Consider the following 11,407-nt stretch of genomic DNA (forward strand, 5'->3'; position numbering starts at 1 on the left):
CCAGACCTCTCGACCCACAAACACCAAAGAGAACAGAGAGAACCCATGAAGTGGAGGAGGGAAGCAGGGCTCCAGCCTGGGATGGCCTGGATGGTCATGGGTAAAGTCTATTGTGCACAGAACTGGGAACAGAGTGGAGCAGAGCCCAGCATGGGCAGCGGCGGGACCAACCAGACCAGGAGACCAGAACAGGCCCTAGAGCCCTGAATCAGTGAGCTGTAGCAGTTACCAGACTTCTCAACCCACAAACACAAAAGGCAACAGAGAAGGTTAGTGAGAAAAGCTTCAGGGGACAGAGTGAAAGAAGTTCGCAGTTCAGCCACTGCCCCAGGGATAGCAAGGGAGGTGCAGCTACAGAACTACAGCTGCAGTTACTTCCGGCCCCAGGACCACCTGGTGGGAGGAATTAAGTGGCAGATCAGAGCAGGAGTGCAGAGCCTGCTTAAGATCTGAGTCATGGTCCGGGTTGGCAGTTCTTAGGGGAGGAGGAGTGCTGGTGTGGCAGAGCTTGCTGTGTAGCAATAGTTCTGAAAACAAAAGCACATCTCCTCAAGCTTGGAACAAAGTACTCTCTGCTCTACAAGCAGTCATACCCCCATGAAAAACTCAAGCATCAAGTAAGTTGGCTGGGAACATGGCCAGGCAGCAAAAATGGAATCAGATTCAGACTCAGACTTTGGAATCTTTGGTGACAAAGAAGACCAAAACATACAGCCAGAAGAAGTTAACAAAGTCAAAGAGTCTACATCAAAAGCCTCCAAGAAAAAACACGAACTGGTCTCAGGCCATGGAAGAGTTCAAAAAGGATTTGAAAAAGCAAGTTAGAGAAGTAGAAGAAAAATTGGGAAGAAATGAGAATTATGTGAGAAAACCATGAAAAACAAGTCAATGACTTGCTAAAGGAGACCCAAAAAAATACCAAAGAAAACAACACCTTAAAAAGTAGACTAACTCAAATGGCAAAAGAGCTCCAAAAAGCCAATGAGGAGAAGAATGCCTTGAAAGGCAGAATTAGCCAAATGGAAAAGGAGGTCCAAAAGACCACTGAAGAAAATACTACCTTAAAAATTAGATTGGAGCAAGTGGAAGCTAGTGACTTGATGAGAAATCAAGATATTATAAAACAGAACCAAAGAAAGGAAAAAGTGGAAGACAATGTGAAATATCTCATTGGAAAAACCACTGACCTGGAGAATAGATCCAGGAGAGATAATTTAAAAATTATTGGACTACCTGAGAGCCATGATCAAAAAAAGAGCCTAGATATCATCTTTCAAGAAATTATCAAGGAGAACTGCCCTGATATTCTAGAGCCAGAGGGTAAAATAGAAATTGAAAGAATCCACAGATCACCTCCTCAAAAAGATCCCAAAAGGAAAACTCCTAGGAACATTGTCACCAAATTCCAGAGCTCCCAGGTCAAGGAGAAAATACTGCAAGCAGCCAGAAAGAAACAATTTGAATATTGTGGAAACACAATCAGAATAACATAAGATCTAGCAGTTTCTACATTAAGGGATTGAAGGGCTTGGAATATGATATTCCAGAGGTCAATAGAGCTAGGATTAAAACCAAGAATCACCTACCCAGCAAAACTGAGTATCATGCTCCAAGGCAAAATATGGATTTTCAATAAAACAGAGGACTTTCAAGCTTTCTCAGTGAAAAGACCAGAGCTGAATAGAAAATTTGACTTTCAAACATAAGAATCAAGAGAAGCATAAGAAGGTAACCAAGAAAGAGAAATCCCAAGGGACTTACTAAAGTTGAACTGTTTTGTTTACATTCCTACATGGAAAGATGATGTGTATGATTCTTGAGACCTCAGTATTAGGGTAGCTGAAGGGAATATACATACGTATATATGTGTATATATATGTATATATATACATACATACACTCACACATATAGACAGAGGGCACAGGGTGAGTTGAATATGAAGGGATGATATCTAAAAAAATAAAATCAAATTAAGGGATGAGAGAGGAATATATTGAGAGAGGGAGAAAGGGAGAGATAGAATGGGGTAAATTAGGTTGCATAAAAGTGGCAAGAAAAAGCAGTTCTGTAGGAAGGGCCAAGGGCACAGGTGAGGGGGAATGAGTGAATCTTGCTCTCATCGGATTTGACCTGAGGAGGGAATACCATGCACACTCAATGGGGTATCTTACCCCACAGGAAAGAAGGAGGAAGAATATAAAAAAGGGGGGATGATAGAAGGAAGGGCAGATAGGGGGAGGAGGTAATCAAAAACAAACACTTTTGAAAAGGGACAGGTTGAAGGGAGAAAATTTAATAAAGGGGGACAGGCTAAGAAGGAGCAAAATATAGTTAGTCTTTCACAACATGAGTATTGTAGAAGGGTTTTATATAATGATATGCATGTGGCCTATGTTGAATTGCTCCTTCTTAGCCTTCTTAGGGAGGGGTGGGTGGGGAGGAAAGAGGGGAGAGAATTTATAACTCAAAGTTTTAAAAACAGATGTTCAAAAAAAAGTTTTTGCATGCAACTATGAAATAAGATACACAGGTAATGGGGCACAGAAATTCACATTGCCCTATAAGAAAGTAAGGGAAAAGGAGATGGGGGGGAGTGGGATGACAGAAGGGAGGGCTGACTGGGGAACATAGCAACCAAAATATATGCCATCTTGGAGTGGGCAGGAGGGTAGAAATGGGGAGAAAATTCATAATTCAAACTCTTTTGAAAATCAATGCTGAAAACTAAATATATTAAATAAAAACATTTTTGTTTTTTAACCTGATAGGCCAGTGTTATGGTTTCTGTACTTAATTATTATGTTTCCTTGGTACTGATATTTCACTTTCTTGTGTTTTTGTTGCTTGCAATTTTTTTTTACAAGTCAAGAAATATAACCAGATTTTTTGTTTTGTTTTAGTATTTTTTTGGAGTACTACTTCAAATGCTTCCCTTTTATTGAGTCTCCATCTTTTTTCATTCAGATTTTCAGGGTATGTTATATTTGGGGTTTCATCTTGCATATTTTTTTGTATTCTTGGAATGTATTATTCCATTCCCTTCTGCAGAATATTCTTGTGTTACTCAAATTTCCTTTCCTTTTTATTTAAAGGTCTTTCTCTTGGCTGTTTGCAGAATATTCTGTTTGTCATTGGAAATGTTATATTTAACCCTTATGTTTCTTGGAATTTGAAGCATTAGTTTTTTTGTTTTAATGGAGATGATCTGTGGATTTTTTCTATTAAGTTTTGATTTCTGTTTCAGAAATTCTGGGCAGCTTTCTTGCATTATTTCCTGAATAACAATGTTTAGATTTTTTTGTTTTGTCATATTTTTCTTGGAGATCTACATGTTTAAATCATCTCTACAAGATCTTCAAGATCAATATGTTTTTCTTGCATAGAAATCTTTTAGTGTTATTGCCTTTTGCTTACGTTCCTCCAGATTTTGATTTATGTCAACATATTTGTATTCCAAATCTGTTTTTCTTTTTTTTTCTTTTTTTTACTCCACTGAAGATTCAAGATGTTCTGTTCTGCTAATTTTTTATTCTGTGCAGGCCACTAATTTTAACTTTTTATCGCTTCTTTTTCTTAAACTAATCTAGTATGTCCTGTTGTGGTTCTATGATTGCTTGGAATTTCATAGGGTTCCATGTTTCATAAGGATTACCTATATTTTCTTGGCCTTGCAATATTTATTTAAGGAAATTTGTTATATTTTTGAGGCTTTAGTGCTCATCCTCCTATTTTTAGTATATTTGCTGTTAATTTCATAGGGTTCCATGTTTCATAAAGATTACCTATATTTTCTTGGCCTTGCAATATTTATTTAAGGAAATTTGTTATATTTTTGAGGCTTTAGTGCTCATCCTCCTATTTTTAGTATATTTGCTGTTAATTGTATCCTAGATTTTTAATTGTATTTTTCTGTAAGGTATGCCTTTATAGGTTATGTATAGATATATACATGTCTATATATTGTTTATGTATTTACAGACATAAACTCCCTATGAATTTTTCTGAATGTAGCTCAAAGGGAGACATGAATAGATATCTCTGGAATTTTGCCCACGACTCTCCAATAAATACTGTTATTACTTCTTGGAGAACCCATTTTCTTTCTACAAAAACCTTATTCCATGAAAAAAAAACCAAACAACTCCACTAATGTTTCTCATAGCCTGGAGTGTGGAGAGATATTTCTTGAGTCCTTTCATCTCTTTTAGGAGACAGAGCAGCTTACACTTAAAATATAGATAGCACTGTCTTGGAAAATTTCATGTCTTCCTTCATACTTGAAAGTTATGAATGTCACATTATATCTTATGCCTAAATGTCATAATTAAAGGGGATCCAATTTCATAGTGATTAATAAAGGCACTGATGGTAATTGAGAAGTCAGTGGGTTTTATCAGAGCTGAGAGGGTAGAAGATTTGATTAGAGAAATCTGGGTTACAGATCAGGTTTCAACATAGAGCATAACAGAAACTTGTGGTTCCTAGGATTTAATGTTGGGCAGAATCTTAGAGGTTCACCAAGTCCAATCCACTGCTTGTAGCACCACCAGAGGTCATTCAAAATGCTGAGCTTTCTACTATAGGCTTAGGGACTCCTTGATTGCATCAAACAATTGCAAAAGTCCCTGAAAATCAGCCCTTCTGATTCTTAATGGGATATGTACCAGTTGGCCCATGATGTGTATCAGGTGTCTGATACAAAACAACACTTCCAGTCTTGACTCTCGTACCACTTGGATGTCCCTTATTCTGAATGCTCTGTTGTCCATCAGATCCACCCTTTTGTTCTCTTCTTGAAGAATTATGGAATCTCAGAGCTGAATGAGACTTTCAGAGACTCCAATCTAAGCAAAAATCTCATCTACAACATACATAAGGTCTTGGGAACCCACTATTGCTTGAGGTCATCACAGTTAACAAGGATTTTCTTAGCACGGAGTAATGAAGACAGCAATTGGGTTTAGATTCGTAGGGTCTGGGTATGAATGGCATGGTGTCCTATCACTTACTAGTTGGTAAACCATTTCATTTCTTTAGACGTCAGTTTCTTCCTCTGGAAAATGAGGATGTTGGACTAGATCAGTCTTGGGGGCTGACTAGATCAACTTGAGGGCTGGAGTGTCTATGGGTACCAGAGTTATTGCAAGGGGTCCACAAATTGTTGGGTAAGCAAAAATATCTTTTATAGATGAAATAAATCTATCCACATACATATACCATATATACATATATGTTTTACTCTTTTAAAATATATGTAAAATATATGATTTAGAAAACATCCATTTTAAAGTTGTTGATTCATAATTTTAAAAATTGGGTTTTCTCAATCAACAGATATTAACAGCATAATTATTGTGTGAAGATCTTTGAAAATTTTTTACATTAATAAAGGAGTTTGCTTACTTGAAAAGGTTGGGAGCCATTGTATTAGATGATCTCTAAAGTCTTTTCTATCTCTAAATCCTCTGATCCTAATGATCCTACTCTATTTCATAGAGAAAAAATCTAGGCTATGGGCTCATTATCCCCCAGTTTCTGGATAAATTGGTGTTTTATGCAGCTGGAGTATATGTGATAATGGGGAAAAATGAGCAGATATTCCCAGATAAATTTAATAAGCTGAGTTTGGGGTTGGGGAAAGGGAAGCAGATAATTGTTTAGCTTTAAAGGGGAAGAAACAATCATGAGACATTCAAAGAGTGATCAACATGAGAGAGAGGGTGTTGTTCTGCTTTTAATTAAAACTGCAGCTTCCAGGATGAAGCTAGAGAGAGCCTGCATTGTTTCAGAGGGGATTTAAAGTTCAGCCCATCTGCTGGGCCTGCTATAAATGGCAATGTTGGCTTCTATACATCTTATCACATTCAAAGGGAGGATTGATTTAAAAGAAAATAATTCTTTCTCAAATGGAAAGAGCAATTATTTGCCAGGGAAGTGAGGAGAGAAAGAGAGAAAAAGAATCCTAGGAATTGGGATCCCTAAGCTTCTTGTGGGAAAAAAAATTATTTTATGACCCTAAAATCTTGAGACCATCAGGCTGCAAACAGAAAGTATGCTGTGCAATGGAGAATATGCTGGACTAGGAGGAAGGTGGCTCAGTTTTCAGAGCTGGTTCTGATGCTTCCTAATTATATTACCTTGAGAAAGTCACTTTCTCTGAGGCTGAATTTCTTTATAAAATGGGAATGATAGCTTATACAACCTATCTCACATTATTGTTTTCAAGAAAAGGCTTTGCAAACCTTTAGCCCATTTATGATAGCTTATACAACCTATCTCACATTATTGTTTTCAAGAAAAGGCTTTGCAAACCTTAAAGTGCTATAATAATGGGAGCTATTATCACCTGTGTCTATGGCTTCCCCAGTTGAAATTCTTGAACTATAGTATATAGATTATAGCAGTAGATTTTCTCCATATCTGCAGTCCTTGTGGAAATGGCCATTTGTAGGGAGTTGAAGCAACAGTTACCATTTTGTGATCAACCAAACAAGATCTTGAGTCACTATTCAATTATGACTGATTGGTTGTGAATGCCTGCTTAGGAACCTGTATGGTTGCTATCCACTCCATTGACTATACATAACTTATTTCTCCACCCATAATCTTCTTCCCTTTTAGTCACCTACCTCTCTTTGTCTTCCACCTCTCTTATCCACCTCCTTCTTCATCTTTTTTTTTGTCTGTCAGGTTCACTCCACAATATAGTGGAAATATTACCTAATTTTCAATATTGTATTTACTATTTACTGCCATTATAACTTGCCTAAGCAAATCCACACTTTGGCCTTCAGTTTTCTAATGTTCAAAATGAGGAGGTTGAATGAAATAGGCTCTAAGGGCTTCTGGTTCTAAGACCATTGATCCTGTATGCATGTTGCTGAATTTCGCTGCCTGATTATGTTAGGGGAACACTTCTCTTGTCTACATCCTGAATGCCAGGTCAGTTTTAGAATTTCTGAGACATAGTCATGGGGGGAGGTTGTTCTGAGAAAAGAAATAAGTTGAAGGAGAATAGAAGAAGAAGATTTGACTTCATTAGTTAGGAGAGAGAAAGAGAGAGAGAGAGAGAGAGAGAGAGAGAGAGAGAGAGAGAGAGAGAGAGAGGGAGAGAGAGGAAAAGAAGGGAAGTTTTAGATAATTAGATAAAAAAGAAAGAAAAAGGAAGTAAGCAATTAAGCAGAACTTCCAAACTAGTGAAAAGAGTAACATAGGAAGGGTGGGAATAGCTTGAAGTTGAGGAAAAGAGAGTCAGTAGGGTCAGAGTTCTCTTAAAGTAGATTAAGCTAAAATAATTTAGTCAACTGTCATTGCAGAGGAAGGGGGAGGGGGAATCCTAATTTGGAAAAATAATAACAACCAATATTAGAGACAAGTTGAAGAAAATGTAAACCTTGTTCTCATGATTTTAAATGTGGATGGATTAACAATCTAATAAAAGTAAAATGAGTGAGAAATTGGATAAGAAAACACAACTCCATAACTTGCTAAAAAAGAAAAACACATCTAAAAAAAGAGACATACATTAGAAACAAAATGGAAAAAAAATTATTACATGTTAGGTGAGTCCAAAAAGGCAGAAGTTGCACTCTTGCTATCAAAACAAAAAAAAATGCACATTCACTACATTAAAAGAGATTAAAGAAACTACATTATGCTGAAAAGAACCACAATGAACCAAAATTGATATTAAATTAACATGCTCAAAATGCCTTAGTGACTAAATTCATAAAGAAAAATTTAACTGAATTAGAAGAGAGAGAGAGAGAGAGAGAGAGAGAGAGAGAGAGAGAGAGTAGCAGCTAGGTTGTTTTGTCCTTTGTTTTTGAAGAGAACCATGACATCGGGAGAATGATGAAATGACTTGTAATTGACTTTGATTTGAGTGAGGCAGGGCTGTGCAAGGTCACCAGCCTCACTTTCTCCTCCAGAGCCATCTGGGTCCAGTGGCCTGATATTCATCAGGATGATTGGACATGACCCAGGATGCAATGGGAGACTAAGACCTTTTCAGGTTCTCACTTTTAGTTAGGTAATGCCCATTTAGTGAATAGGCCTCTTTAAGAAGTGAATCCAGGGATCAAGGGATGGCCACTTTAATTAGGAAAAAGAAAAAAAAATCAAATTGGGAGGGGAAGACCCTCAGGGTTGCCACTCAGGAGAGAAACTGTTACCATTGACATTCACTATGAGCCAGGAGGGCCCAAAATAGAGCCATTAAGTGGAGCTTGGGCAGGGACCTATTGTGGTCCAATCTATGAGCTTCAGAGTGAAATAGGAAGAGAGGGGAGGCAGAACAAGGAGAGGGATGAGTGACACACCCTAATCAAGTCAATGGTAAATAATGAATGACTTTGATAGTTTCAGAGGAAGAAGAGGGCCTATGGGAAAATGGGTGTGGTAAAAAGGGGAGGAATTAAAATAGGGAAAGGAGGGAATCTCAATTCAGTGGTGGGAAGGGGTCCTGATAACTAATGTTTCCTTGAGGGGAAAGAGAAACTTAATAATGAGAAATGGGGATCTTAACAATTGTATAATCTTCAGAGATGTGTTGCTTACAGGGATTCCTACCTCCAAGAGAGGTAGGGCAGAATCTTGCCTTCAAGATAAGGGGAATCAGAGCTCCTGGAGACAACTGACATCTAGAAGTGAGGTAGGGAATAGACCTTGAGCTGAGATTTCATGGTAAATGGAAAAAAAGTATTATGGTGAGGGTAAAAAGTAGCAGCCATTGAAAGCATTTGGTAATGACTTTAAAAAGCAAGATCAATGAAACAGAATAAAGAAAAATAACAAATAATGGAACTCAATAACTCAGTGTTGAATAAAATTGAAACATAAAATACTTAGGAAAGAAGCAGTTTATAACAGAAATGTGTGGGATGAAAGACCCTCACCAATAAAAAAAGTTAATTTTTGATAAGGAGCCATCTCAGGGTGGGAACAGAAATAAATTGTATTCAATTCTCGAGAATAGGGTGTCCTCTGCCAGAACAGATCTAGCAAGGGAGGGACTTCAAAAGAGGCAAAGCACCAATAGTTATACCTAACACAAGAGAATTCCTGCCCACCTCTGACCCTTCTCACCATTGGCTAGGAGGTGGGCTTATAATCTGAGCACAAAAGCTAGACAAAGAACTGGGAAACTGAGGCACAGAAACTCCAATTTTCATTCCCTTAGTTAATGATTACAACTGAGGTGACGTCTATAAATCTGAAGAAGGAGAATAGGATAAGGGGAGGGGGAGACCCTCTCCATTCTTCTACAGTACTTTTACAGTAAAGGAAAGCAGGCCACAGTGACCCTATTCTTACTGAGCAAATCTTTAATCCAGAACCAGAAGAAAGAACAAAAAGTTTCAGGGTAAACTTTCCCAGAGGCTGAGCCATCAGACTCTCATGGCCTCAGAATTTTCCCACTTCCCTATTTCCCTATTTCTTGATTTTTAAACATTTCTTAGTATAGATATAGATATACATTTATATGTATCTTCCCTGTGAAGTCTTCACATTTTATTTACCTCACAAAAATTCCTGAGAAAACCAGAAAACCGCATGGCAGAAATTTGGCTTAGACTAGCATCTTATGCTATATTCCATAACAAATTCTAAATGGATATGTGATCTTAATAGCAAAGATCAAATAATAAAAATATTAGAAGAGAAGCAGATCATATACTTTCTTTAACTATGTGTAAGATATATGTTTTTGAACCAAGCAAAATAGAGAGAATAGATAAAATGGAAAACTTTGATTATGTAAAACAGAAAAACTTTGTGATAAACAAAATTAGTGCACCTAGGATAAGAAAAGAAATGATCAAAAGAGAAATAATCTATATCTCAGAAAAAGGGTTAGTATTCATGATGCACATACACACACATATTTACAACTAATATCACTAAATAAACATATATGTATATGTACACATACATTTTTATGTATAGAGATATTGAGAAGAACAAAGTCCCCAAATATTTAGAGCAGCACTTTTGTGAGTAGCAAAGAACTGGAAATAAAGTAGAAGCCTGTCAGTTTGAAAATAGCTAAGCAAATTGTGTGAATGAATATAATATTACTGTGCTGTAAGAAATTATGAATATGATGAATACAGAGATTCGTTGAAAAGACTTACATGAACAGATATTATTACAATATTTTATGAAAATAACAATTACAAAACAAAGTGAGTGTTGCATAATTACACAGAGTAATCATCGTCCCAAAGAAGAGACATATGAAGACATTAGAACCATGAATATTTTTGGACTTTTTTGATATAATTGCCAATTTTCCTTTTTTTTCTTTCCTTCTTCTTTTCCCCTTTCCTTTTAAACAATATTTTACATTGGATATTTTTTTGAGATAGTTGAAGAAGGGGTACTGGGAGAAATTCTGGTTACCTTAAAAAATAGCAAGAAAAATTTATTTTGAAAAGAAACAAAAAAGTATGGCCAGAGACTTGACCCTATAGATGACATCTTGTGGAGAAGAATTGAACTGCTGCCTTAAAAGAACAGTAAGATCAGAGTTCAAAGAATGGCTGAAAGCAGAGGGTGAGTGTGTAGGACAGCAGTAAATTAGCAGTCTGCCAAGTGATTTAGAGAATATGTTATATACTGCCTTTGTAGCCTCTAGTACGGTTGTTACATATCACTTATTCTTACTTCCTGTTTCTACTCCCATCCCCAGACATCTCATATAAAAGTGCCCTTAGTGTACAAAGATACCCTCCCAAAGATGAACTTCCCAGTGACAATATTATCATATAAAACAATAATAAAATCTCCAAGAAAATGCTACCAGTGATTTATCATGTTCCCTCCTCTTTAGTATCAAACCTGTCTGGCTCAAGCAAAAGTGGATTATTCAAAGCCTGGACATTTTTCTGAATATTGCTAAGCCCTTTCTGGTTGGCAGTTGGCAGGATTTTTTATTCAAGGTTTTGTGGATTGGTGTGAATGCATTGCTCATATGATTATCTTCTGATCTTTTGTATTCTTATAAGAAACTTTTCCTATGACCACATCTATAATTATCTCTTTACTGTTGTTTCATATGCCTCTAAACCAGATACAAACCTGACTGAAAGGACTGGCACAATAAGTGTAATTTGCTGGAATAAAAACTTATTAGAGCTAAAACACCAAAGTGATAGCTGAGTATCAGAAAACATAGGGGGATAGATGCTGTGGGCTGTTGGAAAGTAGATCTACTGATCTACAAGATAGTAATCAGGCCAAATAGAATGAGAACCGAGCTACAGGAAGCAAGTTCTGTGGAGGACAGTGCTGGCAGCAAGAACATTACCACCTGGGGAGCATTTCTATTATTTAATACGGTTAATAAATTGCATAGCCATTAACGATGATTTTGTCTAAACCTGTGTATTTGTGATTTGAGAT

This window comes from Trichosurus vulpecula, chromosome 4, assembly GCF_011100635.1.
Source record: "Trichosurus vulpecula isolate mTriVul1 chromosome 4, mTriVul1.pri, whole genome shotgun sequence".
In the NCBI taxonomy this organism is placed as follows: Eukaryota; Metazoa; Chordata; class Mammalia; order Diprotodontia; family Phalangeridae; genus Trichosurus; species Trichosurus vulpecula.